A 17,006-nucleotide genomic window follows, 5' to 3' on the forward strand; every position below is an offset into this window, starting at 1 on the left:
GATAGGATTTGGGTGTCAAGGTTATGTGGCTAACAACTGAATGAAATATTGAGCACTCCTAATTCTTGTTTCTTTTATCTATGTGGGCCTTTGAACAAACTTTGTCTCTAAAACAGCATCACAGGAGAAAAAAACTCCCTAGCAACTCAGCAGCCGATGAATAAAAGCCTTAATATTAGAACTAGAAAATCATGTGAGCATGTGACTTATATCAGAGGCTTTTCTCTAGTGTCACCTTGAGAGTTTGTCCTAATAGGAGAAATCAGAGAAACGGGAAGTGTCTCCTTCAGAACCTCAGAACCTCAAAGAGGTTTAGAATCTCAAGACATGGGATTTTGTCTGAGACACAACAAGCATGTTTCATCCACCAGCCTACACGTGCACACGCACACACCACACACATCACTTAATGGAAATGGGACTTCATTTGAGAGACTGGCCAACTGAGCAATCCATCTTCAAGGGTCTGTTCTGAGATTAGTTTAGTGTTGGCAGATAGGGAAGTCTGTTCACCGCTCTCCAAGAGTTGCCAGGCATGGCAGATGGGGGTAAGCAGGCTGGCATGGAGACTCAGAGCTGGGTCTCTGGTCCCTGATACCTACTTGCTGTGGCTTATGCTATGGGAAGGAAGAGCATCTTTTTGCCTTTCCTGTGCTGTGATTCTTTTTATGGCAGTGTCTGCACCTCCCTCCTGCTCTCAGCTCTGCACTGTATGTGGTTGACAGCCTTCATGGAGCAGGCAGATATATTGACGTTGTGTGGCACTCCTGGGCTGTGTCTATCTGCCATCAAATATGTTGTCACCTTCTCCCTTCAGCACGCCATACCTAGCTGCCTTTGGAGAGGCCTCTTGGCTCCTTTAGGAGTCACTACTGAAAGAGCATCTGTCTTTCAGCCTCCTCCAGAGCCGTCAAATTAGGTTGTTGTCAACCTGTTGTTGGAGGAGTTCCCAACGCAGCAGACTTAGCTGTCGTTGACATTTATAACTTGATAGCCAAATCACAGTGAGTTTGCATTTCCCATAATCCTTTAAGGCCTGCAGAATATAAAGCACGTGGCCTCTACACACTTTGGCAAACTCCAGGAGTGTGGAAATAGTTGAGTCTTCCGGAAAGTGGAGAAGCAGCTGTCCATTGCCCATCGGGTAAAATCATCTCTCTTCCGATTTAGATAGGAAGAAGTTGTCCTGCATTTATGCTCAGGTGTATGTGTAACTGTATGAGTCAGTTAGATCAGGAAGATTTTTGGCTTCTGAGAATAAACGACTCTTTAACTCTGACTACCATTGAGACTGTGGTAAGAGAAGATATTACTGGGCAATTTATGTCCCAAAATGTTTCTCAAATGGGTTGGTAAATCCTGTACCTGTTTTTATTGTTGTTGTTTTAATGCCTTAATTTCTGAAAGAACCAGCTCCTAAGCTTCATTTCTTGACATATGATTGGAAGAGAAAGATGCAGTATTCTTGGTGAATATAAAAATGGAAACCAAAGCTAGTCCAGTAGATCATGCCAAAGAAAGTGGGGACAGGACAGAATGAAATTGGACTGCGTTTTATGCACTGTGGACCTGTCTAGACTGTTAATTTGTTGAGGGCTAGGACTGGTCGCCACTGGCTAGCAGAGAACCTGGTCCATGGCAACATAGTGAGCTGAACTAATGAATGTAAAGGAGAAAAGATTTAGGTAGAAAAAGCTTATTTCATTGTAGTCACGCGTCACTTAATGAGCAGGATATGTTCCGAGAAATGCATCATTAGGCAATTTCATCATTGTGCAAACATCATAGAGTACACTTACCACAAACCTAGAGGGCACACTCTCCTACACACCTAGGCTAGGTGGTATAGCTTACTGATCCTAGGCCACAAGGCTGTACAGCATGTTACTGTACAAAACAACACGAGACTAAAGCAAGCACGAGAGAAAAGGATGCACTCAACAGGCATGGTACCCAGGAGACATGTGAGGCTATTGCCAGTGTTACACGGCATACTGTTTTACAGCAGACTTGTTCGTAAGTAGAAAGAGTACATTCTAAAACAATAAAAATTATAGTAAATACATAAACCAGTAACATAGTTGTTTATCGTTATCAAGTATTATATGCTGTACATAACTGTATGTGGTCGACTTTCCTACTACTGGCAGCACAGAGGTTTGTTACACCAGCATCACCACAAACACGAGGGCAGTGCATTGCGCTGATGTTAGGGTGGCTACCATGTCACTGGGTGATAGGAATTTTTCCGCTCCATTATAATCTTATGGGACCATTGTCATATATGTGGACTGTTGACTGAAATGTCATTAGGCGGCATATGACTATGCTTTTATCTTTGTGGTGCAGACATTGAAATACATGAATCAGCAATCCAGAATATGGGATTTAAAGGTAATGACGTTTTCTGGTTGGCATCAAAGACGAGTAATCTTGGAACAGAAATGGGGATTTAGATAGCAGGCCTTAGAAGTGATGAAATGGAACACCTTCACTGCCTGTGGTCAGATTTCTCCCTATGGTTCCCAGGACATTGGTCACGTCTTAGGAAATAATCAGTACCTGACCTCGTCTGTGTGCTTTGCAGCTAAGTCCAGTGCATGGCTCGCGAGGCAGGAGTCGGGCAGGAACAGGCTCCGGAGCCAGCTCGATGGTGGCCACGGGCTTTGGGAAGATTGTCAGCTCAGGAATGTTTGTCACCTTTCTGGCCCTTTGCCGGTGGTACATGTTTGTACACCATCTCAGTCCTCTTTCTCAGAGCCCAAGAAGTGTTTTGGGGTTCGTAAGGCTGCATTCTATTGGGTTGGTGCAAAAGTAATTGCTGTTTAAAAGGTTAAAAAAAAAATTGCAAAAACCACAATTATTTTTGCACCAACCTAATAGTGTAGATAGCTGCTGCCCATTATTGTTAGAGGAGCAACGTGGAGTAAACCCTGCGTCCCTCCAGGCCCAAGGGAAAGACGGGGCTGCTGGGCAGAGGTCGGGGTTGTGGGCAGCCGCTTGTCTCGTCACCAGGCCAAATATGGAGCAGCAGAGCAGTTGTCTTCGTGAGGTGTGACTGGTTTTGACGGGATCTAATCAGAATTCCCAGTTCATGGCAAGAAGTTTCAAAACAGCGTCTTGCATCTATTCTCTGGCTTTACTTGAAAAGAATTATTTAAAAAATTTTCAATATTTCAAGTATCCAGAGAAGTACAGAGACTTACGAGAAAACGTACTCATGGACTTCCCCTAGATTCCCTGCCTTTCTGATCTTGCTGGTGACGTATGTCTGTGACTAACTATGAAAGAGGCTTACGTGGGCTTATGTGAAAGTTACTGTCCTTTTGTCCCTGGAAGTTGTAAAACCTGTGGTCTGTGTGGAACCCAGACCTACAAGAAGCCCCAGCATATCCAGTCTCCGAGGAGGGGCGGTGCTATGTGGGTCTGTACTGAGTTCCAGTTTCCTTTCTTCATTCTGTTATGTCATTGCGATCACTGCCGTCGGTTTTTCTCCTCTTCAGTTTCAAGGAGGTGTGTGTGTATGTAAGTCCTTTTCTCCAGCTAGTTCAGGACTCCCTTATAATGGGCAATTGAGTCGGTCCTGCTTGGCAGAACTAATGCTATTGCTACATCCTAGTCCCTTCCCCTAATACTTCATCATAATTGATGCCACACACAGATGACTTGCTTTGTAAATAACCTCTCATTTCTCCTCTAGCCAGTATGGGATTTCTCTATGTATGTCCATCTCCCTGGAGGAGAGAGGTGAAGTTCATTTTGCTTTGCCTTTCAGGTTTAGAATGATGGATAGACAGCATCTGTCAGGCAGGCTGAGGCTCTCTCTCAGGTTAATTAACGTAGGTAAGACCCATTGACAGGTTTCTAGTCACTTCTTCTTTCACCGTGGCCATTTTCTGGGACCAGAGCCCGTGTTATTTTAACTGTGTTGATGGATGACTGATCGTTCCCTTAACTCTTCGTTTTGGTCTGAGCCTCAAGATGACTTGTGGGAATCAGCGCTCAAAGCTCACGCATTGGAGGGGCCTGTGGACAGCTCCCCACCACTCACTTAATGAGAAACACCACCTTGAAAGGAAGGGTAGAGGGAGTTGCTGAGCCTGGAGGATTGAGAGCCCAGGTAAGGGTGAGGCAGGAAGAATTGGGGAAGGGGGTGCAGTCGCCTTGGGAATTTTGCTGAAGAGTTTGGGACTTGGGGTGCCCAGAGAAACAGAACAGTTTTTTAAAATTCTGAGCTATCATGGTCTGATACCGTAAAAATTAATTACTAGAAAAATGACAAAAAAACGTAAAGTCCAAAATAATAAGCCTTCAATTTTATTATTACATTCAGAAACATCAATTATCCTATCAAATTGCTATAAATGTTTCTAGAACACTTACCCTCAATTTTGCTACTTATCTCTTCATAGACCAGAAACACTCTGTGGAGGGTCCCCTGACCTGCTTCCGCCCCCCCCTTGCCCCGCCTTTGGTGGCTCTGACCTAGAAGGTGGGGGTCTCAGCTCGGTTTCTGTCCGCCTGTGCTGGGAGGCCCACCCTGGTCTCTCTGAGTCTTGGTTTTTGTGCTACAAAGTGGTGGTTAGTCAGCACGGTACTGTTCTCCCTGACAGTAAATGTGGGACCAGGAGCAACAGGTGCTTATTCCTGAGCCCCTCATCCCAGTGCGTCTCCTTTTAGAGATCCTTCTGGAAGGAACATGATGGAGATTGATTCTTATAACCAGTTGGCCACCTTGAACAGGTGTGACCAGCTCATTTGAAAAGTGCCTGTCCTCCATGAGTGACTTTCTGTAACAAACAGACTTTCGTGTAAGTGTTTGTCTATCTATATCTTTGGTTATTTGGCACCCAGCATAAGTGTGTTTTGTGTTCATGGTTATAGGCTGGTGGTGGTGGGTGGGGAGAAATGACCCATTTTAAGAAGTCATTTAGCGAACAACGCAAAATATAAATGGGCCCTGACTTTTTGAACATAGGCCCTCTAGGATCACCCTGCAGGAATGTTCATTCCAGCTCACTGGAAGTAGGAATAGATGGAGGAGTCAGTGTGGGATGATGTTTTTTGACTGGGCATGGCTGGCAATGGTTAGTGTCACTCTCCATTCATATTCCATTGCCTAGAACTCAAGTCACCTGGTCGCACCTTGCTGGGAAGCGTCGTCTAACTGTGTGTGTGACCAGGGAGAAGAAGAGAACGTGGATTCAATGAGCAGTGAATGTTCCCTAGAGTCCCCCGCGCTTCTCCTGCCTCTCTGATTCACTTCTCAGAATCTTGTTCACTGCTGCATTCTTTTATCCAAATGAACTCATTTATTCCTCATTTAGGCCTGCTTCTGATTATAGTCAGGTATTACATTTTTATGTACTGGGGTAAGAAGTAATGGAAAGAAAAGAGAATGGAAGTTGCTGTAGAATTAATGGATAGTGGTTACGCAGGTTGCTGTCAGCCGCCAGGAGTGGCCACTGCTGACCATGAGAGTAAATTGGATGCTTGCCATAGGCTGCATTTGGATTTTATTTTTTAAATCAAGGTATTTATGAGATGAGAGTAATACTTAGTCTTTAAAAAGGACATACTACTTAAGCAGAGGGAACCATTGGTGCAGGGACAGCCAGTAAGTAGTTCATGTTGAAAGGTGGCAGAGGTAATGTAACTTGATAAAAAGCTGAAGTAGCTCTAACATCTTTATAAATACACTTATTAGGTTGGTGCAAAAGTAATTGCAGTTTTTTCAATTATTTTTAACCTTTTAAACCGCAATTACTTTTGCACCAACCTAATATTTTCTTGCAGCCGTGAGTTAAAAACAAAAACATCACTTTTACTGGCTCTCAATTCGGAGAAGCTAGAGAGTCAAAGTGACGTGAGATTTGTGGGAGGGACTGGGGCTTTGTGTGTTGGGGGTGGGGGGTTATTGGCGGAAGAATTGCAGGAGGCAGCATCCTTTTGGAGCCAGTGTTTAGTAGGATGTCAGTCAAGAGAACTGGACTAGGCATTTTGGAACGAGTACCTATATAGGAAATAAGCTATGTAGATGATGGGAGAGGTGAGATACCAAAAAGAGTGTGTGGTAGCCCAGAGATTTCCAGCCACAGGAAAATGTCCTACCCTTAAGGCTGCGGGAGGGATGGGAGTTACTGGTGTTATCAGAAATGGGAAGTGGGGGTCCTCTGGAAGAGCTGCACCAATGGAGGAGATGGCCCTGGGTATATATATGGAAAGAGAGTGAGAGATCTTGGCTTTTCTCTCGTGCCTGCCCTCCCATCTTCTGCCTTCCACAGTCCAACCCTATGTGGAAACCATTTGGCAAGAGAGTCTGGAAATGTTTCCTTTGAAAACGTGCAAAAAGGACAAGGTATGCAGAGAATGGATTTGAGAACAAAAAGGTAGATGGCTGGCATGGGGAGTGTAACTTCTTGGTGAACAGGAAGGAAGATAAACAGATTGAGACAGGGCTTTAGGAAAGAAATTTTATGAATTTCAGTTTATTTCTTTCTTCCATGCTGTATTCCTGCCTCTGTGGTTCTCTATTGCCACCTGTGTTCTTCCCCCCGCCCCCATAATTTTGTTACGCTTTTTACACCGTGTGATATCTTAATATATTTGACTTCCCAATAATAACTAACATTTGCTGAGTGCTCACTGTATGCTAGGAAGGCAGTATTCTCAGTGCTTTAACTGTACAGGCATCCCTCGTTTTATTGCAGGGATAAAGTGCAAAAGTAATTGCAGTTTTTTGCAATCCTGCATTTTCACCAACATTGAGACGAGACCCTCCACCAGCATAAAGTTTACAACTAGCTGAAGGCTTGGGTGCTGCCTAACATTTTCTTTTAGCAATAAAGTATTTTTAAGGTAAGATATGTACATTTTTTTTAGACATAATGCTATTGTACCGTTCATAGAATACAGTATAGTGTAAACAACTTTGATATGCGCTTGGAAACCAAATAATTTGTGATGGACTTTATTGTGATACTTATTTGCGGTGGTCTGGAAGTGGACCTGTATCATCGCCGAGGTCTGCCTGTGTTAATGCACTAAATCATCAGAACTACTCTGTGAAGCATCCAGTGGGACCAGAACCCGGGCAGATTGTCTCCCCTTCCCTTCAGTCGATCGGTATTATTTGTGGATTCTGTATTTGAAAATTTGCCTACTTCTTAAAATGTATGTGTAATGCTGAAATCAGTAGTCATAGGGCTTTTGTGACCACTCACAAGATACACACAGAGCAGAGGAAAATCTGAGTTGCCTGATGGGCACTTTTGCAGCCAAGGTCGAACAAGACTATTTGCCTTCTTGTTTCAGGTTTCATACTGTAAGTAAGTGTCCTCTTTGTGGTCTGTTTGGTACCACTTTGGGGGCATTTTTGAGCTTTTTTTTCTTCATTTCACTGTTTAAATGATCCCTAAACATAGTGCTAAGGTGCTGTCTAGTGTTCCTAAATGCAGGAAGGCTGTAATGTGCCTTGTGGAGAAAGTACATGTGTTAGATTAGCTTCTTCAAGCATGAGTTATAGTGTTATGGCTGTGAGTTCAATGTTCATAAATCGACAGTAGGTATTAAAGTGTCGACACTGAAACATCCACAGGACGTGCTTAGGTATTGATCAGTTGCCAAAAATGTTTTGACCAGAGGCTTGCAGGAACCTAACCCTGTGTTTTCCCTGGTTCACTATTCACTAATTCAGTGTTTGTGGGGAGTTGATACAATATGACTACTGTGACTAATGAGAAGTGACTTCGCTACTATTATCCCCAGTCCCTGGAGACTGAGGCATGCAGAAGTCAAGAAAGTTGCCCAACGTCATCCAGTGGGACCAGAACCCGGGCAGATTGTCTTCCCTCCCTTCACTCTTGACTCTTTTTATATCTGTTTCAAACTCCCTTATATTCTTTCTGAATCTGCTGTTGATGCTTCTGGAATCAAGCCTAGGGCTATTTCTAGCAGTAAGAATCCCATTGGCAGAGTCTTTATCTCTGGTTGCAAATCATGATGTGTATAATCCCATAATAAAGATAATATATTTGACATCTGTATAAAAACCTCCATGTGTTTTGTATGAGTTAGTTCCCACAGCAGCATTAGCCTCCATCTCATAAACAAAAAGTGGTTTCTTGGGAAGTTGTGATTTGGTCAGGGTCTCAGGGTGAGCAAGTGGTGGAACAGAGGCTCAAGTCCAGGTTTCCTGTCTTTGAATCCCTGGCTCTTCTGCAATATTGAGGCAGCTCTCCTTGAGGCCATGGGGACTGCCCGTTTCCCTTCCTGCCGCTGTTCTCATTTGCTGCTTCCATTCTGCTTTGACCTGAAGAAACCACAGAAAGTTAGAATTCTATGGAAAATAAGTGACTCCAAGGGAGGGACCAGAAATATTTTCTTTACATAGACCATTTCTCCATTTAGAGAAAGTCCTTCATGATCTCAAATGATCTTTTTTTGGAAAGATGTTAATTTTTTTTCTATTCATTAAGGAAATATTTGAAAATAAGAAACTACCTTTATATATAAAATAGAATAATTTGAGAGGCTGCTCGCACTTTCTCGGTGGTATACTTTCTCACCTAAACAGTATTCCTGCCTTATCTCTTTAGTTTCCTTTGCATATTTAAATGTGTGTGTTTGAATAAGGAAGAGATATTAAGAATTATGAAGATACTATAAAAAAGTCGTCCCCTACAAGACGATCGCTGTGGCTGATTTCTTGTGTACAGCAGGTCCTCGAATGTCCTCGAATAACATCCTTTTTTCAGTGTTGTTTCGTTAAATACCATTGATGGGATGCTATAGTGACTTAACTCTTGTATCAATTAGCCTAGGATAAAATTGGTTTCATACATCATTTTGCTTAAACTCACAGACTATCTATGACATTGAGGACTTACTGTGTGTTCTAGCCTCTTCCTTAGTGATTTTCAGCTGGTGGTGATTTTGCTTCCCTGGGGACATTTGTCACATCTTGGAGGGAGGATAAGGGAGGGTGTCACAGGCATGTAGTGGGTAAAGCCCAGGGAAGCTGCTGAACATCCTCCCATGTACAGGACAACCTCACAACAAAGGATGATCCGGCCCAAATAGTCAGTGGTGCTAATGTTGAAAAACCTGGCTCTCCCCTCAATATTAACTGAACGGCTGTCTTAGTGTGTGAAACACAAAAACTTCTGTGTCTGAACTTTGGCATTTATATTGTGTCTTTGGAAGGCTTTTGTTTGTTTTTTTTTTGGTTTTTTTTGTTTATTTTATTTTATTTTATTTTTACATCCCTCACACCGTGAACCCCCCTCCCTCCATCCACCACCACCCCGACCCCACACCAAGCCATCACATTATACACATAAAATTATAGTTGGCATTTATTAATGTCCAGCCTCTGGTGTACAATGCCATGACCAGGCATCCACAGCATCCCTGAGGTGGTCTCCCAAACAGGACACATGTCCATCGGACACCCAACAAAATCCCCAAACACTATTGAATAAGTTCCCCAAAGTAATTCTCAAAAAACCCTGAGGCCATCCTGGGGTCACCAGCCGCCCCCCAATCCCTTCCCCCTTCCCCCCACCCCCAACCACCTGGAAAGCTTTTGTTTGTATGTTTCTTTTGCTTCTGGGTGAGCTGCAGCGGCCTCCCATGGGTGGAGCGATGAGAGCGGTCCCCTCCAGGTACGGCTGCCAAGTGGTATATGTCTATAGAGACTAAAAGCAATAAAACTGACATCTGCAGGTCTGATTTTCTGTTATCCCAATGTGTGGGCATTTCTAAACAAAGCCAGTGATAAAAGGCTTCCTGGGGAAAAGTCTTGTGTTTGTGTAAGTTCTAAGTAATTGCTGCTTGTAATAATTATGAACAAATATATGTAAATTTATTATTTATATATGCACACTCAGATTAGTACGCTTTTCTTTTTAACTTACCCTTTGATAAACATTGTATTCTACATGGAAATTAATTTGGAGAACTGTCTGTCGTACAGTTGGCCCTGACGCATGTATACTGAGCTCTACCTGTCATTTTGACAGTAAGCTCCTAACAGTTCAGAATTGTTGGCGCTTGCTTTAGGCACACTTCATGACCCTAACCCTTATGGTAGCACATATTCCTATGTTTAAGTAGAGCTTTGCAGTACATAGTGATAACACAGTTTAAGACAAAGAAATGGAACTTGAGTTTTTTAAAATTCTCTGTGTGTGACCATTTGGAGATTTTGTGTGATTAAAATTTAAAACCGAGCGCGTGGAACTCCTAGGTGTAATGTTTGGTAAGTGCATATTTTATTTTAGTTCATAGAAAGATTTTACAAGTAACTTTAAAATGCACATTCTTTTTAAATGGTTGTTTTAAAACTAAAGAAGGACTCAAGAATGTAATGATTGATTATTGCCTGATCGTTGCTGGAGATTTGTCATGTGCCGGAGGTATGTTATATAGTGATCTGCCCTGGATGTCACCTATGTTAGGTACACCACTGTTAGGACACTTAAGGTGTTTCAGAAAAATGAATAAAAGAGAAGGAAAGCAGGCCTGGTAAAGCAATTCCTTGTTCCTGTTGATCTGGTTTTTGTTTACGTGAAACAGCTGCTCTTTGAAATGCCACATACCGGTAGGATTGGAGTTATGACCTATTCCACTCTTTGTGAGAGTATCCAAATTTTGCCCTCCACTGTAATGTTTTAAAACTGTTTGTTGATTTATCCTTACGGAACGGTTATATATAGCACGGTGAATTGTCTCAGCCAAACACCTGTGTACACATACCCAGATCAAGAAACAAAACATAAGGGGCCGGCCCAGTGGCTCAGGTGGTTGGAGCTCCGTGCTCCTAACGCCGAAGGCTGCCGGTTCGATTCCCACATGGGCCAGTGGGCTCTCAACCACAAGGTTGCTGGTTCGACTCCCCCAAGGGATGGTAGGTTGCGCCCCCTACAACTAACAATGGCAACTGGACCTGGAGCTGAGCTGTACCCTCTACAACTACGATTGAAAGGACAGCAACTTGACTTGGGAAAAAATCCTGGAAGTACACACTGTTCCCTAATAAAGTCCTGTTCTTCTGCCCCAACAAAATCTTTAAAAAAAAAGAAAAAAAAAAAAGAAAACATAAACAGTACCCAGAAGCCGCTTTGTAAAGTTCTCCATTCACCCCCATCCCAAGCATAATCATTGACTTGACTTGCAGTCAGTTTTGCTTGGTTTCTGGATGTTATATAAACAGAATTAATTACACAGTACATAAAGAGAAGACTAATTTTTAACCCATCTCTGGATTTTGATTCTGACTAGAGATGTTTGAAGTGTTCTAAAATGTAGCAGTTACACATCTTGGCTGCTTTTCAGCAGTAGGTGGCCCCAAATTCCCAGTCCGTTTCATGTGTGGCTTCACTCCTTGAAGCGCTGGCCTACATTTAACATGTGTACTTCTGTAATGAAGAACACAACCAGCATACTCATATTACTTGTTGGGCTTCAGAATCTTATTTGAAAGGTCGATAGTTGTACAGAAATTAAATTGGAATTTGTGTATGTATGGAAGAAATCAAGTTCATTTGGAGCTAGAGTAATTTATAGGCCTAAAGTGTGGTCAATGAGCTGGATACACTGTATAGAAGCTTGTAATTGGATTTGGATTGGAAAGCATAACATTGCAGTTCACTCTTACTGCATTAGTGTATTCAGGATACCATTTTCTGAGTAGTCAGCGTGTCTTGTCTATAGGGACAGAATGGGTGGGAGGTTTAAGAGGTGACGTTTGGGCCACGGGGATCTGAAATCCCCCTTCACGTTGTGGGGAAATTCAGTACTACTCACTTTGAAGGCCTTTGGGAATGTTGAATTATTACTGTCAAGTTGTTATTTAGGAAAAATAGCCTTTTCTGCAGCCACCATCCACGGTGAGAGTATGTGCTCTTACTCCTTCCTGGATCTGTCAGAGGCTGACTCATTCCTTGAGCCGCGGCAGCCAAGTTGGGAGATTGCTGTGGCTCCTCCTGAGGTGTGATATGGCAGCAGGCCACACAGCACGTGAAAAGCGTTTGCCACGCAGCTTCTGTTCCAGCAGAGAGGAAAACGAACAGTTCTCGCAGAATTGTTAAGTCAGGGGGGTTTGTCTTTGGGAAGCTGCTCTTTGCTCACTTAAGTTTTCGGTTGTGGAAAAACATTCTCTTTTTTCTTCCCCCTTAGTCGTTTTTTTTAGCTATCTTCTTTAATTAAAACAAGGAAGAAACTTATATGTCTTATTCTTGAAACTTGTGTCCATTTGCTAAACCTGCCTGTTTTTTTTTTTGTTTTGTTTTTTCTTTTTTTGATTTTTAAGTTTTTTTGCTTTTTCAAGCCTCTGATGCAGGAGACACAATGCTTGCAAATCAGAGCCGTTCAGGAAATTATATTTGAGATGGGAATCAGATCACATCACTTCTGGGCTTCAGGCTCTTCAAAGTCACTCTTCTGCCTCAACGGGGCCCTGATTCCTGCTGTGACATTACAGATCCCTGGTCACCTTGTATGGCCACCCAAGGCTAGCCCTGGTGTGCCCTGCCTCCCCATACATCCCAGGAGTGCAGGGAAATGGTGCCCTTGAGCTCATTGGTGTCTCCTCTGCTCCATGCACAGGTTCTTTCCCTGCCAGGAGGCCTTCCTCCACCATCCTCTTCTCATTTTTCAAGATTCCTTCCAGGGTTTTCTTCCTTGAGCCTCCTGGATAGGATGAGAGGTATTCGTTCTGTGTTCTTCTGATACCTGTGTCTGTCATGCACTCTTGCATTTGTACACTGGTGTGTGCCCAGCTTCCAGAACAGTGTCCTGCACATAGTAGCTTCTCAGCAAATACTTGTCGAGCCAATGGATGGAGTCCATTTTTATAGTATGTGCCAATCTATGGTAGTGTCTGTTTCCCCAGTATACTGTGAGGGCACAGATCACGCCTGGTCATTGTCACATGTTCAGTGCCTAAGTTTCTCAAAAACGTTCGAATGGAAGTCAGGCAAGGCTGGCCGGTGGGGTGAGTATTTTAAAGGCAAAGGAGAGCTTTCCTTGCAGTGCAGTCATTTGTATTAAGTATCGAGTCTATGGGCAGAACCTCTCCTGTGGCTTTGTGATCAGGTGCAAGGGAATCCCAGAATGCTGTCCGGTAAGAACTATGCCCTAACCCTCCCCCGGCCCCACCTCCGTGTTTTTGAAATGGGAATGCCTCTTGTGTGGGAGAGGGTTGATGAAAGCGTTCATCTCAGAGAAAATTCTCGACAGTGATGTTGATTACCCTGCTGATTGCTGATGCAGAAAAACATCATTTTCCTTTTTTTTTTTAAAGTGGGTTATGTAAAGGTAATATTAATTGTCATCCTTTAAGGGAAATAACTGTCATTTTAACCTGATCACTGTACAGCCCAATAAAGGCTGTGTGTGTCGCATGTCTTTTCCTTTCTGCAGTAATTTTGATATGAGTGTTTGCCTGAATTCGGGTACTGGGCTCCTAGAATCAGATCACAGTGCTGTTTTTGTGTTTGTTTTTGTTTTTTCAGTTCCCAGTAAAAGAAATTAAGTGATGGGATAGAGCTTTACCAAATTGGAGTCTTTCTTTGCCTAACCTGTTCAGATAGTTGCTAATCACTTCAGTGAGGGCCCAGCACGGGGTGAAATGAATAATCAAGGAAAAAACAGAAAACCAAAAAAAGGAAAAACCATCTCAGTTGGTAGAACAGAGATGTGACTTTTTAATATTTTCTGCGTCTCCTATGATGCTGAGGCCCCTGCAAAACATGCATCCTGTCCTCCCAATTGGATTGTTCCTGGCTCAGAAGATGGGTTTCCGTGTTCCGGTATGCCCTGGTGTCCCAAAAGCCGTGACGTTAGAGGCGCTGCTGTCACGAGTTCCATTGAGAACCCTGGGTTACGAACAGTGGCACGTTGCCTGAGGCCTGTGGCTCATGGAGCATGGCTCCCTGCTCCCAACGTGGGAGAAAGAACATGAGAGAGTAGACTGACCTCAAAACACATTTCTCAACCCTGCCACTCTCCAGATGGAGAAATCGGCAGGTTAGCGTGAATGGTCCCGGTAAAGCCACGCACTGGAATGCTTTGCATAGGCCTTTTGTGGAGTGGTTGTTACTCTGAGTGGAATTCCCTCTGCTGGCCGGGGAGCAGGGGAGATGTACTCAGTCTTACGGGCAGAAAGGACCCAAGTGAAGACTGAACGACCATAGGACAGCGACGACGTCCAGTGAGAAAGTTTCACCTATCTGGGGAGCTCTTCTCTATAAAGAGCCTGCCAATCTCTGTTATGCTCTGACAATGCCACCTCAGAAGGACATTCCCTTTCTCAGGCCTGAGGTCAGTAAACTTCATGAGTCACCATGTGCCCATCCTCAGTACCGCTGCCCTTGCCCAGAGAAAGGAAGAAAAATTGGCTTTGACCACTGAAAATATTGACGGCAGCTTTAGGGGTGAGATTTGGGGTAATGGTGAGTCTCTCCTCTCCCTCCCTCTCCCCTTCTCTATCAATGATGAGATCTTCACTTCCCATTCTGGCCTGAATTCCACTAAGGGGCTGAGTATGACCCCTGCCAGGCCAGAAGACCTTTGTCACTGATTCCTCACACTAAGGAGGCATAGGGACTACACTGTATTTTTCCCGACAGCGGTTTTTGAAAGGACAAAGCATTGAGGCTTATGAGTTGTGGGCTGAAATGTAGTCAGTCTTGTGTCTCCCCTGCAAGAAGCCCCTGACCTAGGGACTGCCTGTTGGGGCTCACCGTGTTCCCAGGCTCTGCAGCCACTAGTGAGCAGTGACTAAGTCTGTGCAAGAAAGGGAGACGCTGGCGACATTTTGTTCCTACTCAGAAGTTCTATCTTCCCTATGTACTTGTTGAAAGAATTTGAACTGGCAACTTTACTTCACACTTTGGGGAAATTTATCAACCAAGAAGTCCTCTGGGGCCTTTTTGTGAAAATGTCGGGTTGTCACATGATTTTGTAGGGGGTCCTTGTCGTCTTAGGATCAGAATCACAGGGAAAGTTAACTGGAGAAATTGGCTCAGTCAGTGAAAGACGTTGCCTTCTGAGCGTGCGGACAAGAACTGAACCAGGGGTGGATTGTCTCTGGGCAGCTGGTGTGGGTAGCGCGGATGCACAGAATCGTGCGTCACGAGTTTGAAGACGTCATCAAAATCGTGCGTTCATTGGACATGTGTTAAGCTCCTCCTCTGTGCCCAGCACCATGCTAGGCTCTGAGGATACAGTGGTGACAGAACAGAGGAAGTGGAGAGCTAGGTAACTCATGTGAGGTGGGCATGAGCATGCAGAAGACTCTCATGTAGGGCAGTGAATAGAGTGCACGTTGGGTGCTGTGTGGGGTGCTGTGTGGGTGCTGTGTGGGGTGCTGTGTGGGTGCTGTGTTGGGTGCTGTGTGGGTGCTGTGTCGGGTGCTGTGTCGGGTGGTGTGTGGGGTGCTGTGTGGGGTGCTGTGTGGGGTACTGTGTGGGTGCTGTGTCGGGTGCTGTGTCGGGTGCTGTGTCGGGTGCTGTGTTGGGTGATGTGTGGGTGCTGTGTTGTGTGCTATGTTGGGTGCTGTGTTAGGTGCTGTGTTGGGTGTGTGGCCCAAGAGGCTGCTCCAGGGAGTGATGTTTGCAGAGACCTGAATGATAGCAGTGTCGAGGCAGTTTCCAGGGTGTGAAGAGCTCTAGAAGGAGGAAATGGCACCTGTAAGTACCTGAGGCAGGAATGAACTTGACCTTGCATTAGGACTGTGCGGGTAGGGTGATGAGTTGGGAGGGGGAGTAGTGCAGGAACATGGAGATCCTTGCTGCTCATGGTGCAGAAGTTTGGGGTTTATTGATTGTGATGGGTGTCTTTGGAGTTTTAAGCTGCGGTGTGTGTGTGTGTGTCCTGATCTGATTTATATTTAATACAGGTTATACAGCTTCTGTGGAGAACTGGCTACAAGGGGCAAAAGTGGAAACTAGATATCCGGTAGGATATCACGCAGGAATGACCTTTGTCCTGTGTGAGGTGTTGGTGACATAGACTCAGGTGAGGGGAGAGAGACGGTGTTAAGGTTTGGCTACCTCACTTCACAATTACTTGGCCCATCTCTGTCTTCACTTCCTGCTGCCCTTCCCACAATCGATTTCAACTCTGGTCACACATGTCTTCCTGTACTTCCCCAGATCTGTACTCTTTTTTATTTTTTTAAATACTACTTATCAATTCCTGAAATTATACACGTACATACATGTGCACATAAACACACACACACACACTTGCTTGTTGCTTTTCTTTGCCTTTCTCTCCCTTTGGCATGTTAAGGGCCATGATGGCAGGCAGGACTTTCTCATATTTGTTGCCGAGCCCTGAGTGCCTAGGACGCTGCCTGGTATATGGTAGATGCTCAGAATATTTACTGAAGGAGTACGTAAAATGGAAGCACAACCGGCTGACGTCCTGATTACATAATTTCTATTTGAAAAATGACCGCCAGGACTCCCTGAGGTTTTAATTGCAGTGCTGAACACGCTGAAAACACCCATCTGTAATACCAATTTAATAAAAGCGAAGAAGTAGTTAATACTTTAGAATTTAAGTAATAGGAGAAAATGAGGGGAGGGCGTCTTGTGTCGACCGTGGAGAGGTTCTGCTTGTGGTGAGGGAGATGATAATGAAAAGGAACAACTTTGAATCTATTCATTGGTTGCAGTGAAATTTGTCACTTTCATTTACATGTGGTACCTTGCAGCTGTTAATTTGTGTTTCTGTTGGAAAAGACTTTCAGGGAAATAGTTAATCTCCCTCAATGCTGTCTGTGTAATCAAAATTAGTTTTCCTGAGCTACAGTCAAAGCTGGTTAATTCTATCATCAGAAAGCACACATTCTTCCACAAGGAAATCAGCATGTGGCCATTCTAAGGCTGGAGAGTGGGAGCAAGTGGGGATGGAGAAGACCAGTGGGACCTGTGGGCCGGCCCTTGGAGGGGTCAGCAGTCACAGCTTTTCCTCTAGACTTACATCTAGAGATA

The 17,006-nt window shown here is 44.1% G+C and overlaps 1 protein-coding gene across 2 annotated transcripts in view; it reads left to right on the forward strand.

Moving 5' to 3' along the window:
• The window catches only part of MGAT5 (alpha-1,6-mannosylglycoprotein 6-beta-N-acetylglucosaminyltransferase), a 319,813-nt gene that overhangs the window by 48,995 nt on the left and 253,812 nt on the right, over window positions 1-17,006 (forward strand). The gene's annotated exons all lie outside the window — the stretch shown is intronic.

The sequence above is a fragment of the Rhinolophus hipposideros genome (genome assembly GCF_964194185.1).
Source record: "Rhinolophus hipposideros genome assembly, chromosome: 6".
Classification (NCBI taxonomy): Eukaryota; Metazoa; Chordata; class Mammalia; order Chiroptera; family Rhinolophidae; genus Rhinolophus; species Rhinolophus hipposideros.